Raw genomic sequence first — 6,876 nt, 5'->3', positions numbered from 1 at the left:
AATGGACAGATCACCATGATTGGTCATGAGCGGGAGAGGGACGGGGGACGGAGGCCAGGGTAACCCCAGGCTCCCGGGTTGGGTGCATGCAGGGGTCATTTACGAGCATAAGGTAATAAGAGAAAAAACAGGTTGGATAGGTTTTTTGTTTACTTTTTAAATCACCTCTGATCTGTGATCTTTGCCCACACATTAGGCGAGGAACACCATCCGTGTCATTTGTCCCCCTCCGAGTCTTAACCTCTACACACTTCTTAAATGTCAAATCCTTCTTTTGTGACAACAATGAGTGTGAAGGAAAGGATGGATTCCCATAACCTCGCACAGCTTTGCTAAGGGAAGTCAGTGAATGCATGGGTCAGGTCCAGCTCCCGGTATGAATAGGAGACTCTTCAGATAAACAGACAGCCAGACCCCAGGTGGCACCCACAGCTCAGGAGTCTGGTCCCTGATTCTCCAGCTACCGATGGCTCCCTGTGGTGACAGTCTCATCCTATGCCTCAGAGTCTTCTTCAAAACCACATGGAGTCCCCACAGCCCAGAGGGACACAGAAGAGACCCCAGCATGACTCCAGAAGCCAGCATCACCCAGCAATGGATGAAAGCCAGAGCTGGACCATGGAACTCATCTGACCCAGTCCCTAAATGCCTGTGTCTGAGAGATCAAGTCACAGAAGGAGTAAAGAGCAGATGAGGACCTGAACACAGACCTCCAGAAGCACCTTCTGTGAAACGGCAGAAGAAGCCCCTGGGATACAGAGCAAGAGTATAGACCAGGATATCCACAGCCATGAGCCAAACCCAACAAGCCGCCTGTTTTTGTACAACCAAGAGCTGAGAATGGTTTTTACATTTTTAAATGCTTGGAGGTGGGGGGAATCTAAAGAAAAATAAAATTGTCACACATGAACATGATGTGCAATTTAAAGTTCAGCGTCCATAAATAAAGTTTTATTGGAGCACAGCCAGGGTCATTTGTTTATGCCCTTTCTATGGCTGCTTTGGTGCTGTAATGGGAATGCTAAACAGTTGCAACAGAAACCAGATAGACCTCAGAGCCTAAAATATTTACTGAGTCTTTTCAGAGAAAGTTTTCTACCCCTGGTCTAGACCTCGAGGGCCCAGTGCTTCTGCCTGTGCCAGGGAGGTCTAACATCCGAAGCTCAGCTCCTCTCCCCTTCCAGCTTCAAATCCAGTCCACACAAGGGCCAGCCTCACACCCTGAAAGATCCGGCTCAATGATGCTGACATTGACCTTCCAAGTATCTGATGTGCCGACCCCTACACCAGAGTCCTACCCCTGGCTGAGGCCATGACCCCCGATCCCCTTCCCCCAGGTATGGACTAGGGTCCAGCTCAGAATGAATCCATCGCCCACATCCAGGAGCTGACACATGCCTGCTACTTGACACATCTATTCATCTTTTGTCCCTTTGGCAAGCATTCTTTGAATCTGTGCTATGTTAGGTGGTTAGGGATGCAATAATGATAAATAAAAATAAATAAGCCGGGCATGGTCTCTGCTCTCACAGACTGAAGAGTCTAATGCATGAGAGACATTAACAAGTAAGATAAAAGTAAATGTCCCACTGCAGCTCCGACAGCGCATTATGAAGGAAGCTGCACAGCACAGCGAGGGATCAAGAGGGCTTCCCCGAGAACGTGACACCACACCGAGGGTCGCAAGGACGAGCCGACGTTACCTAGGCAAAGGAAGAGAACGGTGGTCGAGTAAAGGCAACAGCACTTGCAGAGGCACTGGAGAGGGGCACAGCCCAGAGCATTTAGGGAACAAAGGACAAGAGGACAGTGTGGCTGGAGCTTGGTGAGGGCATAGTGACAGCAGATGGGGTGTGAGAGGTGGGGTCCCTGGTGGCCCTCAGCTCCTCAGCCCTGCCTCCCCTTCCCACTTTCCTTCCGCATTCCCAAACACACTCCCGTGAGCACGGGCCAAATCCAACTTGATCATAGGAGCTGAATCAATTACCACTTATCTACATCATGGTTATATTATCCAAGCATAAACGCCCAATTAAGGAGATTAATTGCATGTAAATTGCCTGAGCTGTAATTTAGTGTGACTTGAAAAAAACTGTAAGTGGTTTGGACGGCAGAATCGCACCTATGTCAAGTAGGTATGTGTGAGTGGGGTGATTTGGACAAAGCTTTTAGCAAAGTGCCAGGGACATTGTAAGGACTCAATATATGTTAGCTACCACAATAATCACCACCTTTTTTTTATCACCATCATTTTTATGTCATAGGCAAGAAATTAAATCACAACTCAGAGAATCACTATAATTGGGGCACATTTTTTCCTTGTTTTCCACATTTTCACGAATATTGTTGATCCATCCTTCTTTCTGCTGCAGTTTAAAATCTTGAATTCACGAGATTATTTGAAGAAGGATCACACAGACACTGTTCTCTTCCCTCTGCCAGGAGGAGAAGCCACTGAGGAAAAATGCTCCCTAGTCAGAGGCAGGTACCTGTCTGGTCTCAAGAGAATTTGCTGCCACCCCCTAGCCCCCCGGGGGGCCCTGGCTTGCTGGAAGCTCTGCAGGGCAGTGGGAAGAGAGGATCTGTTATCCAGCCTTGGCTTCGGAAAGCGCTGAGTCAGCCCAAGGCTGTGTAACAGGAGCAGGCCTCCTGCGGCTGATTAGCTCTGATCCAGAGTTTGGATCAAAGAGTAAAGCCGGTGCTTCCAGCCCTGCAGAGGCCTCTGTTTGGTGTGATGAATAGCGGAGTGTCCTCATCTGAACTCCCTTGCCCCTGCTTTGCAGGTACCAGACCTCCCAACACAAGCACTGCACAGGCAGCAAGCCTGGGGAGGACCCGTCCACCACCTGTCCCCGAGCCTCTCTGACTTTGGGAATAAGATTCCTGGCCCAGAGGGTCTCCGGGTACTCCTTTATGGTCAGACTGAGCTCCCTGTTTAAGTCCACAGGAGGACAAGGATAGTGATAATGACAATTGTACAAACAGTGCACTACATCCCAGTGGTTACTAACATGGGCTTTGGGGCCAAACTGCCTGGATCCAATCTGGCTCTGCCATTCTCCAGCTGCGTGATCTTGAACAAGTGACTTACCTCTCTGTGCCTCATTTTCCTTACCCACTAAAAGGAAATAATAGCATATCCACTTCATAAGGCAGTAGTGAGGATCACATAAAAGACATGACAAGCACTTAGAATGGTGCCCAGCACACAGTAATTGCTCGACAAATGTCTCTGCTAGCCAATGATGGTGGCTGCCCGGGGCTGGCTTCATGGATGCAAGACCTGTATTGTCACACAGGGCCCCACATTTAGAAGGGCTCCTGGGTCGGTTTAATGCTCTGTTGTCATTCTATTAAAATTTTTAATAATTTTTGAACAAGAAAGCCCACATTTGTATTTTGCACTGGGTGCCACAGATCATGCAGCTGCTCCCACGGCTACCTCTCCTGGGTTCTGGATGAGGAAGCAGAGCTTCTGTCTTGCTCAGCCAGAGAGCTCCACGCTACAGAGGTGTGTTGTAGCCTAGGGGCTTATAAAGCCATGGCCACCAGCAGACCTGTGTCCCCCTCTGACTCCAGTTCCCCTCCCCAAGCTTTCTCAGTAATAACTCAGGTTGTTTTTGCCTCAGTTTCCTTGACTGGAAGCATAAAGCTGGTCATCAGAGGCCTGGGGTAGCTGAGATAGGTTTGTAAGATTCATTTGCAAAAGAAATAAAATTTTAGCCAAAATACCTTCATTAAATTACAAAAAAGTTTATGGCAGAGGAGGCAAAGCAGTAGCTTTCCAGCAAGCTTCTGCTAACAAATATGTTTTGTTTAGCCAGTGTAATATGCACGTACACACACACACACACACACACACACACACACATTTGAATTAGTTTTTGACTTTCGGGAAATTTTACCTAAAATCCCAACGTGTGACTTCCCTAAGTCATCAGCACACCTGGTGACTCTGGACCTTCATTCCTGACTGGCCTATGTTTGGGGCTGAGTGGCAGGGAACGTTAGGAGGGGCGTGTACCCTCCACTCCCTGGGGCTGGTCTAAGAGACAGTTCGCTCTTTGGGATCTCTGGCCCGCAACACTGACACTGGCCACCACTTGGGCCCTGCAGACTTCGAGCTTGTGACTTCAGGTTTCAACTCAGAGGGGACCTGGCACTACAAAAAGGACACCAGGCCGAGAGCCAAAAAAGCCAGTGTATCTCCCAGCTCTGCCACTGCACCAAGAGACCATGCAGAGGAAAGACCACAGGCCTCCGAGTCAGGCAGGTAGATGTGAGGCTGGCACCAGCTTCCCACCTCTCAGCAAGTCCCCTCACCTCTCTGTGTCTTCAGCTGTAAAGTGCGGACGGCAAGGCCACCTCTCATTTATCATGGCATCGTGCTATGCCAGGCACCTGGCATGTTTGGTCTCTAATTTTCCCCACGTCTCTGCAAGGTGCAATTTTCATGCACTGTCAAAATGGAGCCCAGGAGCTCTCCCAGGATGAGTGTTAATACCACTAGATGTGAAATGAGGACATGGCACCCGAGGGCCTGTGTGGAGACCTGAGACTTTTTGTTTGTTTGGGGGAGGTGGGGGGCACATGCAGCATGCGTCAGGGGCCCTGCAGAGAGGGGTCTCAGGAGGACCCTGTGTGTGTTTGGCCTGGCAAGGGGAACTCAGCCGTGGCTTGTGGGTGGGATAGAGGGTGCTCATCAGTCAGCCTTGTTCTGACCCTGTCCTGCTGCGGAGAAAAGAACCATGAAGCAACTGAAGAGCTGGCCTGCTAATCACTCGGTGTCTGAGCAGCTCTGTGGTGGGGCCAATGGTGACAGAAGCATCGCCCCAGAGACTAATCAAGTGACAGCCTAGAACACAGTGAGAGGTCCTGGGAGCCCACAGTGACCACTGAGAGGCTGCAGGCACACCTGGGACTCCTAGTCACTCATCATTCACATGTGTGGACATGAATATGCATGTAGACACTGTAGATGATGTAGATGTAGGTGTGCATATATATATACACACACATGCATGCCATACATATTCATAGATATGTACATATAAATATGTACATATGAGTGGCTTATATGCATAGAAACACATGAGTATATACATATGTGTATATTCCGTGTTATGTGCATATGCCTACACATATACATGGGTATACCCATACGTATAGAACATGTGTGTATGGATATATATGTATCTTGTATGTATGTATACGCATATATATCTCTTATATATCTTCAGCTTTGGGATGCAGTTATACAAGACACGAAATAAAACAGTCTTTGTACATCTTACCACCTAGTGTTGTATCCAAGGAGAGGGTTAGAAATCTTGAAAGGGGGTCTCCTATCCCGCTATGATGGGAGCGAACAGTCAAGCCGGTCGAATCAGCACTGACTGCTCTGAGACCTCGCCTTACCCAGTGACTGAGGCCCGGGCCATGAGGAACTACACATGCGTGTTCTCATGTTTTCTTTTCCTATTTCCAGGTGATTTCTAGGTTGTTTTGCTGGATGGGAAGAGGGCCCCATTCATTCTCCCTGCAGCTCTGAGCTAGATGTAGGTAGCGCTGGCTCACAGCTGTGGACAGGCAGGGCCCTCCCCACGGCTGCCCTGCTGCTGGAAGGCGCCCAAAGCAGCGGACTTGAATCCAGGCTCTTCTTTATATCCGCTTCTTTGTATCCCTCTTTCTGGAAGCTTTTTGTGGAACAAAATTTAAATGAGCAGCACATGAAATCATTCATATGACTTCGCAGTCACCACTTCAATGTCCATAAAACAACAAAATAGCCAAAACTGGGGGGGAGAGGAGGGCAGGGGAACCAATACTTGAACCTGAACTTTGGGAGCTGTGTTTGCAAACGCTCCTCTCCTGTTCACCTACAAGACTATTCAGTTCCCATCCTGAAACTGTCCTTGGATTCCCGCAGGAAGAAGGCAGGAGAGAGGACGAGGGAGGGGTAGCGGTTCACCCACTCAGCAGCGGAAAGGCTTCCGGGGCTCGAATGGGGCGAGGATGTTGAGAACGCCTGGTCCTCCTCCCCTACAACTCTCTGATGCTGATCAGGAGGTACAAATAATCTTCTGCAACAGCATTCCCCAGGAGCCCTCAGGGAGCTCTCCTCCCAGTGAGCTCCAGGAACCAACTGCTGGCATTTAGAAATGCGCCTGACCCAGAGGGAGTTTTCAGCTGCCAGGACAGCCTTCTGCCAGCGGCCTTTAATTACGAGTGCCATGATTACACTTACCCAGAGCCAGCATGGCGCGCCTCTTGCCTTAAGCTTTGCCAATTTCAGCACAAGTGTCGTTTTATATAAGCAACAAGAGACGGAAGCTTTGTCAACCCTTCCCATCTAGTGAGAAGCAACTGTGAAGAAACTCTCTGTCCCTGATCTCCTCAACCTGCTTTAAATGCTCCTCTTTCTTTTTCCTCTGCTTCACTCATCCTCAAACCGGTAGCTGGGGAGTGGGTAAACCACAGGACTTTACTGAAAACGGGCTCTCTCAGGGGGAGGTCCTTATGACATCTGAGATGCGCCTTTAAAAATGTAGACTCCTAGGTCCTGCAGTGTGAAAGCATTCACATGTTATAAAGCACAAGGAGATTGTGCATTTTTAATTGTTTCTCACCCAGCACTGTTGCACACTGAGGTTTAAGACCTACTGCCCTACTATGTGCTAAGACCCTGAAAGGAACACAAGGAAAATTCCACACTGTGATAATTTAAACTTCTGGGATGTGACCATGGATGAGGAAAGGTGAAAAAAACTGGGCCGGCCCGGTGGCGCACTGCTACAGTGCACCGCTTGGGAGCGCGGCGGCGCGCCCGCTGAGGGTTCGGATCCCACATACAGACCGGTTCCCGCTCACTGGCTG

This window comes from Galeopterus variegatus, unplaced genomic scaffold (genome assembly GCF_000696425.1).
Source record: "Galeopterus variegatus unplaced genomic scaffold, G_variegatus-3.0.2 Scaffold1426, whole genome shotgun sequence".
Taxonomy (NCBI): Eukaryota; Metazoa; Chordata; class Mammalia; order Dermoptera; family Cynocephalidae; genus Galeopterus; species Galeopterus variegatus.
The sequence above is the reverse complement of the archived record's forward strand: the minus strand, read 5'-3'. Positions refer to the sequence as shown.